Consider the following 16,355-nt stretch of genomic DNA (forward strand, 5'->3'; position numbering starts at 1 on the left):
GACTGAACCTTGTGGGACTCCGACAGATAGGGGGCGAGGTGAGGAGGTGGTGTGTGAGTGGGAGAGGCTGAATGTCCGGTCTGTTAGGTATGATGAGATCCAGGATAGGGCCAAGTCTGTGATGCCAAGGGATGAGAGGGTCTGTAATAATAGGGAATGGTCCACTGTGTCAAAGGCAGCCGACAGGTCCAGGAGGAGGAGGACAGAGTAGTGTCGCTTGCTCTTGGCGGTTAAGAGGTCATTGGTGACCTTAGTTAGGGCAGTTTCAGTGGAATGGTGTGACTGGAAGCCACATTGTAAGCGGTCAAAGAGGGAGCAAGAAGAGAGATGGGAGGACAGTTCAAGGTAGACGTGTTGTTCCAGTAGCTTGGATTTGTCAATGTTTAAATTGCTCAGACATAAATGCACTTCTTTTTGTGTTAAACTAGTTATATCAGGTTGTGAATTTTGATTGTTGCCTTATTGAACAATCTCTGTAACAGACAGTTTATTTGTGAACACTGATGAAAAGTGCCTATTTAATATCTCTGCCTTTTCTTTGTCCTTTGTGATTAACTTGTTACTGTCATCTTTCAAGGCACCAATAGCATCTATTTTTTTCTTTTTGGCATTGATGTATTTATAAAACATTTGGGATTCATTTTAATGTTTAATTGGTTTATTTTTTATATTTCTTATTTAGATCTTTATACTCCTGGAGTGCTATTTCAGTATTCTCGGCTTTCAAGATTTTGAATGCCCTTTGTTTTTGTCTTATTAAACTTTGTACTATCCTGTTCATCCTCTGCCCCAATGTCTTCATTGATCACAGGATTTAGTGTGTAATGCTGTAGATAAGCCCCCGATGTTACCTGAAAGAGGAGAAAAAGACATTAGATTATACTCACCCAGGGGCGGTCCCGCTGAGGTCCGGGTCCAATGGGTGTCGCGGTCCAGTTCCGATGGGTGTCGCGGTGCGGTCCGGAGTCTATCATCTTCATTCCATGACGTCCTCTTCTGGTGTTCACGCCGCGGCTGCGGCGCAGGCGTACTGCAAAGTACTGCAGTGCGAAGGCGCCGGGCCTCCTTGACTTGTCCCGGCGCCTGCGCACTGCAGTACTTTGCTCTGCCCTCAACAGCGCAGACAAAGTACGCCGGCGCCGCAGCTGCAGTGTGAAGACCAGAAGAGGACGTCATGGAATGAAGATGGGAGGTGCTGGACCGGACCTGAGACACCCATCGGACCTGGACCGCAGCGGGACCGCCCCTGGGTGGGTATAATCACAGAGAATATGTCACACAAAATACTTAATAAATAACATTTCCCACATGTCTACTTTACATCAGCACAATTTTGGAACCAGCATTTTTTTGTTAGGGAGTTATAAGGGTTAAAAGTTGACCAGCAATTTCTCATTTTTACAACACCTTTTTTTTAGGGACCACATCTCATTTGAAGTCATTTTGAGGGGTCTATATAATAGAAAATAACCAAGTGTGACACCATTCTGAAAACTGCACCCCCAAGGTGCTCAAAAACACATTCAAGAAGTTTATTAACCCTTCATGTGTTTCACAGGAATTTTTGGAATGTTTAAATAAAAATGAACACTTAGCTTTTCTTCACACAAAATTTACTTCAGCTCCAATTTGATTTATTTTACCAAGGGTAAAAGGAGAAAATGGACCCAAAAGTTGTTGTACAATTTGTCCTGAGTATGCCGATAGGCAATATGTGGGGATAAACCACTGTTTGGGCGCATGGCAGAGCTCGGAAGGGAAGGAACGCTATTTGTCTTTTCAATACAAAATTGACAGGAATTGAGATGGGACAACATGTTGCGTTTGGAGAGCCCCTGATGTGCCTAAACATTGAAACCCCCCACAAGTGACACCATTTTGGAAAGTAGACCCCCAAGGAACTTATCTAGATGTGTCGTGAGCACTTTGGCCCACCAATTGCTTCACAGAAGTTTATAATGCAGAGCCGTAAAAATAAAAAATCATTTTTTTCACAAAAATGATCTTTTCGACCCCAATTTTTTATTTTCCCAAGGGTAAAAGAAGAGATTGGACCCCAAAAGTTGTTGTGCAATTTGTCATGAGTATGCTAATACCCCATATGTGGGGGTAAACCGCTGTTTCGGTGCATGGCAGAGCTCGGAAGGGAAGGAGCGCCGTTTGACTTTTCAATGCAAAATTGACTGGAATTGCGATGGGACGCCATGTTGCCTTTGGAGAGCCTCTGATGTGCTTAAACATTGAAACCCCCCACAAGTGACACCATTTTGGAAAGTAGACCCCCCAAGGAACTTATCTAGATGTGTTGTGAGAGCTTTGAACCCCCAAGTGTTTCACTGCAGTTTATAACGCAGAGCCGTGAAAATAAAAATTATTTTTTTCCCACAAAAATTATTTTTTAGCCCCCAGTTTTGTATTTTCCCAAGGGTAACAGGAGAAATTGGACCCCAAACGTTGTTTTCCAATTTGTCCTGAGTACGCTGATATCCCATCTCTTGGGGTAAACCCCTGTTTGGGCGCACGGGAGTGCTCGGAAGGGAAGGAGCACTGTTTTACTTTTTCAACGCAGAATTGGCTGGAATTGAGATCGGACGCCATGTCGCGTTTGGAGAGCCCCTGATGTGCCTAAACAGTGGAAACCCCCAATTCTAACTGAAACCCTAAGCCTAACCCTAGCCCTAACCCCAACCCTAGCCCTAACCCCAACCCTAGCCCTAACCCTAACCCTAGCCCTAAACTTAGCCTTAAACCTAGCCCTAACCCTAATGGGAAAATGGAAATAAATACATTTTTTAAATTTTATTATTTTTCCCTAACTAAGGGGGTGATGAAGGAGGGTTTGATTTACTTTTATAGCATTTTTTTAGCGGATTTTTATGATTGACAGCCGTCACAAACTAAAAGACGCTTTTAATTGCAAAAAATAGTTTTTGCATCTCCATATTTTGAGAGCTATAATTTTTCCATATTTTGGTCCACAGAGTCATGGGAGGTCTTGTTTTTTGCGGGACTAGTTGACGTTTTTATTGGTAATATTTTCGGGCACGTGACAGTTTTTGATCGCTTTTTATTCCGATTTTTGTGAGGCAGAATGAGCAAAAACCAGCTATTCATCAATTTCTTTTTTGGGGGAGGCGTTTATACCGTTCCGCGTTTGGTAAAATTGATAAAGCAGTTTTATTGTTCGGGTCAGTACGATTGCAGCGATACCTCATTTATATCTTTTTTTATGTGTTGGCGCTTTTATACAATAAAAACTATTTTATAGAAAAAAAGAATTATTTTTGCATCGCTTTATTCTGAGGACTATAACTTTTTTATTTTTTTGCTAATGATGCTGTATGGCGGCTCGTTTTTTGCGGGATAAGATGACATTTTGAGTGGTACCATGGTTATTTATATCCGTCTTTTTGATTGTGTATTATTCCACTTTTTGTTCAGCAGTATGATAATGAAGCGTTGTTTTTTGCCTCGTTTTTATTTTTTTTAACCGCGTTCACTGTAGGGGTTGACTAGCGGGACAGTTTTATAGGTGGGGTCGTTACGGACGCGGCGATACTAAATATTTGTACTTTTATTGTTTTTTATTATTTAGATAAAGAAATGTATATATGTGAACGATATTTTTTTTCTTTATTTAGGTTTTTTTTTTTACACATGTGAATACTTTTTTTCTCACTTTACAACATTGCCCTGGGGGGGGGGTCATCATGTTATAGGGTCAGATCGCTGATCTGACACTTTGCGCAGCACTGACAGGTAGGTCTGCAGGCTTACCAGCGCTTGCTCTGAGCAGACCCGGTAAGCCACCTACCTGTAGGACCCGGATGTAGCCCCGCGGCCATTTTGGATCCGGGCCTGCAGGGAGAAGAAGGTAGGAGACCCTCGGAGCAATGCGATCACATCGCGTTGCTCCGAAGGTCTCAGGGAAGCACGAAGGGAGCCCCCTCCCTGCGCGATGCTTCCCTATGCCTATGAACACTTCGATCATGTTTGATCGCAGTGTTGTGAATTCCGCTCTTGGGCTCCCTCCGGTGGTTGTAAGTGGCACTTTTGTGAGTTCTGCTCTTGGGCTCCCTCTTGTGGTTTCTAGTGGTTTGGCTGCTCATTGGAGTTAGCTGTCATCAGCTGCCTCCACTTATCTTCTCTTCTGCTCGGCTATTTAGGTCTGGCTCTATCTTCAGCCAGTGCCACTTGTAAATGGTTTCTGGTTGGATTCACATCTCTTTGGAGTTCCCTGTTATCCTGACCAGTTCAGCTAAGCTAAGTTTTTGCTTGCTCTTTTCTGTCCATAGATTGTGGACTTATCCATTCTCTGCTTTCTATGTTTGTCCAGCTTATCAGTGTGAATTTATTCTGTGTTGCTGGAAGCTCCGGGAGGCAGATTTGCCCTCCACACCTTTAGTCAGGTGTGGAGTTTTTTCTGTAAACTCTGCGTGGATTTTTGTAGTGTTTTATACTGACCGCACAGTATTCCATCCTGTCCTATCTATTTAGCTAGACTGGCCTCCTGTGCTCATCCTGGTTTCATTCTGTGTATGTCTTTTCCCTCTCCACTCACAGTCATTATTTGTGGGGGGCTAATCTATCCTTTGGGGATTTTCTCTGAGGCAAGATAGTTTTCCTGCTTCTTTCTTTAGGGGTAGTTAGCTCTTAGGTTGTGACGAGATGCCTACGGAGAGTTAGGAGCATTCCACGGCTACTTCTAGTGTTGTGTTGAGCTTAGGGACTGTGGTCAGTGGAGTTGGTCGTCACTGCTGAAGCATCAGAGGCAGGTCCAAGTTCCACAGTTACCCCTTCACTGTGGTATCCCAACAATTCTTTTTCCCCACAAATTCACCCTTTTTTAGCAGCCTCAGGTATGAAAGTTGCTGTAACTAATTTTACCCCTTTGATTTTTTCCAAATTTTAACCCCTTTTTGACATTAGACGTACTATCCCGTCGAGGTGGGGTGGGCCCGTATGACCACCGATGTGATAGTACGTCATATGCGATCGGCAGCGCTCACGGGGGGAGTGCCGCCGATCGCGGCCGGGTGTCAGCTGCTTATCGCAGCTGACATCCGGCACTATGTTCCAGGAGCGGTCACGGACCGCCCCCGGCACATTAACCCCCGACACACCGCGATCAAAGATGATCGCGATGTGCCGGCGGTACAGGGAAGCATCGCGCAGGGAGGGGGCTCCCTGCGGGCTTCCCTGAGCCCCCCGCAGCAACGCGATGTGATCGCATTGCTGCGAGGGTCTTACCTCTCTCCCTGCCTGCTCCAGCCCCGGATCCAAGATGGCCGCGGATCCGGGTCCTGCAGGGAGGGAGGTGGCTTCACAGAGCCTGCTCAGAGCAGGCACTGTGAAGCCTGCAGCACTGTAAGTCAGATCAGTGATCTGACAGAGTGCTATGCAAACTGTCAGATCATTGATCTGTGATGTCCCCCCCTGGAACAAAATAAAAAAAAAATTCCAAATGTGTAAAAAAAAAAAAAAATCCTAAATAATGGAAAAATAAAAAAATATATTATTCCCATAAATACATTTCTTCATCTAAATAAAAAAAAAAACAATAAAAGTGCACATATTTAGTATTGCCGCTTCCGTAACGACCCGACCTATAAAACTGGCCCACTAGTTAACCCCTTCAGTAAACACCGTAAGAAAAAAAAAACCGAGGCCTAGGGAGCGTTAGGAGCATTCCACGGCTACTTCTAGTGTTGTGTTGAGCTTAGGGACTGCGGTCAGTACAGTTACCACGTCCTTCAGAGCTCGTTCCATGTTACTCCTAGACCACCGTATCATAACATCGCAGTGTGCCGGGGGTTAATGTGCCAGGGGCGGTCTATGACCGCTCCTGGCACATAGTGCCGGATGTCAGCTGCGATAGTCAGCTAACACCTGGCCGCGATCAGCTGCGCTTCCCCTGTGAGCTTGGCCGATCGCATATGATGTACTATCCTGTCACTGGGGATTAAGTCCCAGGTCACCTCGATGGGATAGTATGTCATATGGGATTAAGGGGTTAATATTATTAGCACATTTGTTACTCCTACTCAGTTCCCTGCTTTCCTTTCATATCCCAGCCTCCTAAAACCTCATTTACCCCTACTGCCTCCCACTCTCTGGCTATATATCCCCTTATTAGCACTACCTGTCCTCCCACCAGATCCTAGTTTAAAAGCTCCTCCATCCGTCCTACCATTTTTTCCCCAAGCACAGCTGCACCCTCCCCATTGAGGTGCAGCCCGTCCCTACCGTAGAGCCTGTAGCCAACAGATAATTAGATGCACCAATTCTGGCTCTTTGCCTGGCTCTTCCCATATTTGTGGGATTGATGTTACATTTGTATTGTGTGGTGACATAAAGCCCACGGATTAGTAATGGAGAGGTGCATATAAGACACCTATCCATTACTAATCCTATAGTTATACTGTAAATAAAAACACAGAAAGTATAAAGTCTTTTAATTGAAATAAAAAAAACACTCTTCCCTTTTTATTTAAAAATAACAAACATAGTTATACTCACCTTACACACATTCCAGAATCCCTCGTCTCCTGTAATAAAACAAAAATAAAAAAACAACAATATCTTTCACCTGTTCGTCATTCTGTGCCACGCCGTACTCCATGTCTGGGGATAACTAGTTTTCAACCTGGACAGTGCCAAGATGCGACCGTTCAGGCTGGGAACTACTGAAGAATGAGCTTCTGCAAGCTCAGCGTCAGTGACCAGCGGTGATATCATCGAGGTAACCACAAGTCACTGAGGCTGCATTCCCAGTCGGGCCCATGAACTGTGGTGACCTTGGTGAGATCACCATTCGCACAGTAAGAAAAAGTCATGGTGCAACAGTGAGTTCACCAGGAGAACGTTGTACTGTATATCAGTCCTGAAAGGTGATGGCCGTATCTCTTATTGGCCAAACCTGGTGACAGGTTCACTTTCAACTCTTAATGACCTGGCGATATTTCAATTTTGTACTTTTGTTAGTTTTCCTCCCCTTCTTCCAAAAGGCATAGCTTTTTTATTTTTCATTGAGTGGTAAATGGGAGAATTGTAAACTGGAAAATGGGGAAAAAAATCCAAGTACAGTGAAATTGTTAAAAAAAAAATACAATTCCCACAATTCACAAAAAAATGCAATTACACAGTTGCCAAAAAAATCCAATTCCACAATAATTTTTTGGGCTTTGTTTTTTTTTTTTTACATTTCTTGTGCGATGAAAGTGACCTGGCAATATAAAACTTTATGCCAGTACAACTGCAGTGATACCAAACATTTGTCTTCATTTTTTATTATTATTATTTAAAGAAATCTTGTCACTTGATTCATGCCGAGCAAACCATGGGCAGTATAAATTAGAGGTCTGGTAGCTGAAGTTGTAGGCTGATGCTAGTAATGTAACACAGCTGGCATCTGACATGCATGAATTGCGCTGCACTCCTGAGCCTGCTTCACTTTTTTGTTACCGATATATGACAAAAATATATTGTGATAGGCAGTGCCGGACTGGCCATCTGGCAATTCTGGCAAATTCCAGCTGGGCCTGTCTGGTTGTGGGCTGCGTTCACTTCTACATTGTTAACAGAATCCGTGTTCTCAAGACATCCATACTGTTAAGAGTTGTGACGGAGCACAAAGTGGATGACTCAGTCACTTACCCAAGCAGGCCACAGGTATCATTAGAAATATTGGTCTTGTAGTAAATCTTGCTTTCCTCTATCCAGGGTAATATTAGTAATACAGTATATCCTATCTAGTGCTTGGGGATAGGGACAACATGAGCCTGAGTGATTTCAAATGCCAGGACTGAATTTCAGCCCCAGTCCGTACCTGATCACTGTGATAGGGTCTATCACAGTGATCAAAAGCCCCAATATTAGTAACTATGGCAGCACTTGGGCTGTGTCGCTCTCTTCTCTCCTTGTAGTTCTTCTGGGAGAGAAGAGAGATACACTACATTCAAGTGCTGTGCTGTCAGAGAAAGAAAATCTAATCGTTTTGCTCCGTTTCTGTAAATCCTAGCGCAATCTCCTAGTCATCAACTTGATAACAAACACCCCCTTTTTTTTCATTCTTTGCAGTTAGGGTTAGGCTAAAAGCTTTTTCAAAAGTTTTAAAAAAAATACTAGTGTTAGATTAGGTTTAGGTTTTTGTTAGGCAGGCATATTCAATATAATAATGGACCACAGAACGTTCACCATGGAGCAGGCGTTTACCCTATTTTTCTGTGACACAGACTCTGAAGCAAAGCAGTTTCCAGCCAGTGCCGACGACCCATCCTCTAGAGCAGTGTTTCTCAACTCCAATCCTCAAAACCCCACAACAGGTCATGTTTTCAGGATTTCCTTAGTATTGCACAAGTGATCATTTCATCACTTGCTCAAGCATTAATTCCATCGCCTATTCAATACTAAGGAAATCCTGAAAGCATGACCTGTTGTGGGGTCTTGAGGACTGGAGTTGAGAAACACTGCTTCAGAGGATCCGACAGCCCAGTGGTAGTGGAGTTGGTCGTCACTGCTGAAGCATCAGAGGCAGGTCCAAGTTCCACAGTTCCCTCTTCACTGTGGTATCCCAACAATTCTTTTTCCCCACAAATTCACCTTTTTTTAGCAGCCTCAGGTATGAAAGTTGCTGTAACTAATTTTACCCCCTTTGATTTTTTCAAAATTTTAAAGATGCTCAAGCAATATCTGGCCAACAAATCCAGTGTACTCCCTAGTTCCTCTGTGACCTTCTGCTATTGTGTCTCAAAGCCGGACACCTGGCATGAGCTGTCCCTTTATGTCTTGGAGGTGTTGTTCTGCAATGCCTCTAGCATCTTCTCTGAGAGGGATTTTAGTGCCTCCAGAGGGGTTCATAATAGACAGGTGCTTTCGCCTGCCAATGGAAAATACTGACAGGTCCACTCTGATAAAAATAAACAAAGCCTGGATTAACCCCCGACTTTTCTACACTTCATTAAGAATTGCTTGGTTCGAGTAACGATCATCCCCAGTTTGCTTCTTTAACTGACTTGCTATGCTTATGGGACCTCTGACTTTTCGATTCTTACTTTTATTTATTTAGAGCAGTCTATTATGACCTTGAAGAGTTCCCAAATTGTATACAATACTCCTGTTTAGACATTATAGTATTCAACTATTCCAGTATATGGTTGTCATGATATGTACTTTTGCCCTGTTCTGTATTTGAATAATATGCCATTTGATGTATGTAACTGTTCTCTGGTTTCTATTAGCTGTAATTTATGTATTTTCTTGTGCTGGGAGTTCACCTTTAACAATGTCTCCTTCCCCCAATACTTGCAGCCCTAAGCTATAATGTAATTAAGCTTTGTCAACACCACTAGTGAAAGAATAGCCATTCTTCCTCACAGCAGGTGGCTAGTCAAGTGTACATACTACATAGACTACCTGGAGCCCACCAGTCTAGAATCTTCTGGTGGACCCAACCATTGAATAGAAGGTGTGACCCCTACCCCCCTTCATGGGCTGATCCCAGGAGCTCAGTCAATCCATTCTTATTTTTTAGATCAGATGTGAGTTGATCCTTGAAGGAGAAGGAGTGGGGATTCTTAGCTGAGACAAGACCCCACGCCCATCTGGGACTCTGGAAGCGAACGGGGCGAGACTTGAGCTGAGGACTTATCTCGTCGTTCAGGAGATTGTTTTGGGATCCCTTGGACTAATTGTGGACTATTGCTTTGTTACCTGACACAAGGATTATCGGGAGGTGCCCCCGAATATGTTCCGTTGGACTAATTGTGGACTATTGCTTTGTTACCTGGCACAAGGATTATCGGGAGGTGCCCCCGAATATGTTCCGTTGGACTAATTGTGGACTCTGTAGATCTACCTGCATGTGTTGTTCCAGCATTCTTGATAATAAATCTGTTGAATCATCCCTCGGCCTGTTGTCCCTTCTTGCTCTGCTGTACACCCCGTCACAATGGTACTGACCAATAGCTATACTAAATGTAAAGTGTTGCAGGATAAATTAATCTATAAACTTATAAATTTAAAAATCATGTGCAAATATGTTATTTTAGGAAGAAACGGCGTGAAAACGACTCAGCTTCAAATTAATTTAAAAAATACTCTTCTTCCAATAAATGTAATTAAAATAATTTAGAACAAGGGGAAACATGGTATATTCTTTATTTCTCTACTACAAAAAAATGTAAAGCCTCTTTAACACATACTTTGAAACAGTGTGAGTGCAAAAGATGGAGGAATGTATTGGCTGCCTGTAAAAGCACCACAGGTCTGTAATCTGTCAGCTAACAGTCAACAGCAGGTTGATAGAAACGTGTGGGATTGTACTAACGGAGGACACTGATTATACAGCACTTTAAACGTCAATTCTAAAATGATTTCTCAATCATATAAATAATAACCAATTTATAGAGTGCATAATTGGTATCATGCTGAGATACAAAATCAGAGGAACAACTAACTAATGGCACAACAGAATTATTCTCAAAATGTGTTTCTTTATTGTTTTTTTTTTTTTTCCAAGAAGTTGAGTTTGGTTATCCAAACTTTGCCTTGTATGAAAAATGGATTTTGTAGTTTTTCTAGCTCACACTCCCAATTTGCAGTTATCTTTTTTCTACTTTAAATAAATTTCTTCTGTAAAACAAGTGACATCACTTTCCTTCTTGTCTCCTAACAGTGCTGCTAATTATAGTGAAAAAATGCAATAATTTAGAAAGGTCTGGGAGGGAAAATGGCAAGAAAACTTGACCCATGAAGCTACAAGTGATTTTGAAATGTAACTTCCAGTCCTGATGCTAAGGTGTGTGCTTGTGGACAGTAGATCTGAAATGTGCATGCTTGTCATTTTTTTCTGGTCATGTTTTAGAAGATTTTATAACTCAGTTAGGCTACTTTAACACTAGCGTCGGAATCTCCCCGTCGCAATGCGTCGGGCAGAGATTCCGACGCTAGCATTTGACGCACTGCACAACGGGTGCAGCGGATGCATTTCTCCGGCGCATCCGCTGCCCCATTGTGAGGTGCGGGGAGGTGGGGGCGGAGTTTCGGCCGCACATGCGCGGTCGGAAAAAGCGGTCCGTCAGGAGCAAAAAACTTTCCATTTAACGTTTTTTGCTCCCGGCGGTCCGCCACAACACGCAGGATGCGTTTTTTTGCCATAAACGACGCATTGCGACGTATTGCAAAAAACGCCAGTGTGAAAGTAGCCTTACTTCTCATTTCTAGGTACATAATTTGTGTCAGAATATGGCAGTATAAAAGACATTTACATGTCATAGCACAGATTTACCAATCCGTCACAGTATATGGTCTTGTAGAAAGTCTATGAGCGGCACCACTGCTACGTGGGAAAGTTCTCACGCAGCGGTGCCGTAAGTGGGAGCACTGGAGCTGATGAACTCTGTGACTGTTCTACACGTGAGATCGCCGTGGGACACTCAGATTACCTGGACTATAGCGGAAAGGTGAGTATATGTTGGTTTATTATTTTACATTATTTCTAGGAGATGAGGGCGTTGGGGATTGGGCATTAAGGTGAGCATAATGGATTTTTTATCTTTATGTGAATAGGTTTGTAATTTTACTTTTCCTTTAACTGTGAGCACAGGTGCCAGCATATGATACTATTCTCCCATCAGCGGCCCTTGCTCTCATTGTTACCAGTGACAGCAGACATAGCTCCGATGGGAGCTGCAGGTCACAGTCAGCTGTGGGATCACGCTGATATCTGCCAGCATAATCCCGCAGCGCTATGACCGACTGTATCTGCGATAGCATTACCATGGGTGGCAGTCACAGCTGCGGGGTCATGCTGACAGCAGACAGCATGATCCCGCAGCGCTGTGACCGACTGTACCGGCTTTAGCATTACCGCAGGTAACAATCACAGCTACGGGGTCTTGCTGACATGTGAGAGCATGATCCTGCAGTGCTCTGACCAGCGTTCATAGCAAAAGCTCCTGTCATTGGATGCACTGAGCAGTGTGTGAAATGACAGGTGAAAATAAAGCCCACAGCATACACTGTGGACTACAGCAAAATGGCCGCGATATCCTCCCACAGCCCAGGAGGGGTGCCCAGATCACAGCTAAGAGGCAGAATAAGCGGCCTCAATGCAAGAGATGCGGTTGGAGTCCGACCACTGGCTCTTATGCCCATGGATGCCGTAAGTGAGGTGTGCAATTGTCGTGCCCAGACATTTACGCCCACACTAATGAAAATGGCAGCCACCAGTGGCAAACATAAAAGTCAATAAATAAAAAACTATTAAAGTAGTTAATTTGTTTTTGTATTAAAAATAATTGATTGTATAATCAATAATTATTACTACGAAAATTAAAATCACGGCGCCTTCCCTTTAAGGCTCCATTTTGAGAGTCTCTTGGTTCCCTCCCTGGTTACCCATGCGTCATTGTTTAGATGTAAAATGTGCTTACTTTTACTTTTATACATTACACCTTTCCAGTCCTCCACCCACCTGGATTTAATTGGTTACTCATAGCATTCCTTTAGCAATAGCTTCATATGAAGATTAATATAGCCCACATATTTTGTATCAAAACTCCAAAATTGAATAGATCTCACTATAACCAATAGTTCCAATCCACACTTTCTCACCCTAAAATAACTATAGTGTTGTCTCTATGACCATTACTAAAATCATCCCCTTTACTATAAAGGAAGACCTTGCAGATCATGTTGGATGTTATATCCTCATTAATCCCTTCACTACCTTCATTCAACATTCTTGGACTTCAAAAGTAGAGTCCCAGCCTTTGAGGCAAGCTCACGCATTAAGACCTCATCTTTCCCCATACTTGATGTCTGATTTACACTGGGCAATCTTTAAGCAGAAAACTCTGCTAAAGCCTCTCGTAAACCAAAGGGTACCTCATGGCTTACTAAACCCATTAATAGGCTCCTCCACCAAAAAGACAGTGATGAGGTCACCGCAGTTCAAGCTCAGTGTCTTCACAGCAGATCACCATAACAATTTTTAACAAATATTAACCCCACATTCTACCGCTACAGGGCAAGTGGGAAGAGCTGGGCAAAGCGTCAGAATTGGTGCATCTCATAGAGCAGCCCCCAGCTGTGAGCTTTCGTAAGGCTGGTTGTCAAAAATGGGGGGGACCTCACACCATTTTTTTAAATTATTTATTTAAATAATAAAAAAACAGAGTGAGGACCCCTCTATTCTTGATAACCAACCTTGCTGAAGATGACAGCTGAGGGTTGAAAATAGGGGGGAACTCACGCCTGGTTTTTCATTCATTTATTTTGTTATGTCGCAGGTGGCGGCTGAGGAATACTCCGATCATCCGCTCCTGCTGTCACTGTTATTAGTGGCAGCAGGTGTCGGATAATGGGAGTAAGAGTCCCAAAAGCCCCCAACTGCTGTTATCGTAATATAACTCTCATCATTGTCATCTGTTCGCTCCGATCGCCGGCAGAGCAAGGAAGAATGATGAGAGCCGTCTTCAGCACCCTCCCCCAGGGAACTGCGTTTACTGTAGCGCTTCTTCCCCGGTGGCTGTCTGTGTGGTATTGATGTAGCACACGAGTGGCACTCGGTTGCCACGCATGTGCCGCATGTATTAAACACATGGTCACACAGACACGGATATCTCCAGTACCATTTTTACGGTAATGGAAGTAAAAGGACGTGTGAAACTGGCCTAAGATAAACAATTATGTAGATCAACTCGTGTAGACATCTGCAAGCAGCAGGCCTACATGTAATTTGTACTCTTTACTAGAGATGAGCAAATATTTCAATATTCGTTTCGGATTACGATAGCCTAATTTACAATATTCGCTGATTTATTCGTCAAATATTCTCCTAACATAGCCGAATGTCATTCAAGTTAATGGGAGGCAAAAACAAATGCATGCGCAACATCTTCAAATTGCCCTAAAAGCTGCCAAAACACATCAAATGAGGGACAGACACTAGAAAAGTGGCCTCAATTCACCCACAGTACAAATTGTAGTATGGCACGGCAGCAATCAGCCTAGCATGAGATATCAGGGTCTGGGCCAGCATTTACAGCTTTCAATTGGAAAGAATGGTTGTAGATGACGAGGAAAAAGCTAACATATTAAAAACCTTCTTCTCCACGGTATTCACGGTGGAAAATGAAATGCTAGGTGAAATCCCAAGAAACAATGAAAACCCTATATTAAGGGTCACCAATCTAACCCAAGAAGAGGTGCGAAACCGGCTAAATAAGATTAAAATAGATAATTCTCCGGGTCCGGATGGCATACACCCACGAGTACTAAGAGAACTAAGTAATGTAATAGATAAACCATTATTTCTTATTTTTAGTGACTCTATAGCGACAGGGTCTGTTCCGCAGGACTGGCGCATAGCAAATGTGGTGCCAATATTCAAAAAGGGCTCTAAAAGTGAACCTGGAAATTATAGGCCAGTAAGTCTAACCTCTATTGTTGGTAAAATATTTGAAGGGTTTCTGAGGGATGTTATTCTGGATTATCTCAATGAGAATAACTGTTTAACTCCATATCAGCATGGGTTTATGAGAAATCGCTCCTGTCAAACCAATCTAATCAGTTTTTATGAAGAGGTAAGCTATAGGCTGGACCACGGTGAGTCATTGGACGTGGTATATCTCGATTTTTCCAAAGCGTTTGATACCGTGCCGCACAAGAGGTTGGTACACAAAATGAGAATGCTTGGTCTGGGGGAAAATGTATGTAAATGGGTTAGTAACTGGCTTAGTGATAGAAAGCAGAGAGTGGTTATAAATGGTATAGTCTCTAACTGGGTCGCTGTGACCAGTGGGGTACCGCAGGGGTCAGTATTGGGACCTGTTCTCTTCAACATATTCATTAATGATCTGGTAGAAGGTTTACACAGTAAAATATCGATATTTGCAGATGATACAAAACTATGTAAAGCAGTTAATACAAGAGAAGATAGTATTCTGCTACAGATGGATCTGGATAAGTTGGAAACTTGGGCTGAAAGGTGGCAGATGAGGTTTAACAATGATAAATGTAAGGTTATACACATGGGAAGAGGGAATCAATATCACCATTACACACTGAACGGGAAACCACTGGGTAAATCTGACAGGGAGAAGGACTTGGGGATCCTAGTTAATGATAAACTTACCTGGAGCAGCCAGTGCCAGGCAGCAGCTGCCAAGGCAAACAGGATCATGGGGTGCATTAAAAGAGGTCTGGATACACATGATGAGAGCATTATACTGCCTCTGTACAAATCCCTAGTTAGACCGCACATGGAGTACTGTGTCCAGTTTTGGGCACCGGTGCTCAGGAAGGATATAATGGAACTAGAGAGAGTACAAAGGAGGGCAACAAAATTAATAAAGGGGATGGGAGAACTACAATACCCAGATAGATTAGTGAAATTAGGATTATTTAGTCTAGAAAAAAGACGACTGAGGGGCGATCTAATAACCATGTCTAAGTATATAAGGGGACAATACAAATATCTCGCTGAGGATCTGTTTATACCAAGGAAGGTGACGGGCACAAGGGGGCATTCTTTGCGTCTGGAGGAGAGAAGGTTTTTCCACCAACATAGAAGAGGATTCTTTACTGTTAGGGCAGTGAGAATCTGGAATTGCTTGCCTGAGGAGGTGGTGATGGCGAACTCAGTCGAGGGGTTCAAGAGAGGCCTGGATGTCTTCCTGGAGCAGAACAATATTGTATCATACAATTATTAGGTTCTGTAGAAGGACGTAGATCTGGGTATTTATTATAATGGAATATAGGCTGAACTGGATGGACAAATGTCTTTTTTCGGCCTTACTAACTATGTTACTATGTTACTATGTTACAATTGAACGTCAAAGTAAGATGAAGTGGGTGAGGAATTGGTGTAAACTTGCTGTGCTGGGAGCCCTGATACCAAATGCAACAGTTCAACCCGCTTTCATGCATAGCCACACTCAGGTGGCACAAATATCAAGATTCATAGACTACTATTGTCAGAAAAATGTAAGGATTGAAATACATGTAGTTGACTCCAAGGCAGTGGAGGCCTGACGGTCTCGGAGGTCTACTGCTACAGGCAACACACATAAAGGAGACCCAACCAGGAGTCTACACATTTACAAAAATTAGTGGCAGACACCAACAAAGTGGCATCAATTGCATTAGAGTAGAACTAGTGACTTTAGTCAGGGCAGTTTCATTGGAATGGTGCTGTCTGAAGCCAGATTGTAAGCTGTCAAAGAGGGAGAAAGAGGAGAGATAGGACGACAATTCATAATGGACATGTTGTTCCAATAGTTTGGAGGCATAGGGGAGAAATGATAAGGGGTGATAGCTAGACACAGAGGATGGGTCAAGGGTGTTTATTT

Source organism: Ranitomeya imitator, chromosome 1 (assembly GCF_032444005.1).
Source record: "Ranitomeya imitator isolate aRanImi1 chromosome 1, aRanImi1.pri, whole genome shotgun sequence".
Lineage (NCBI taxonomy): Eukaryota > Metazoa > Chordata > Amphibia > Anura > Dendrobatidae > Ranitomeya > Ranitomeya imitator.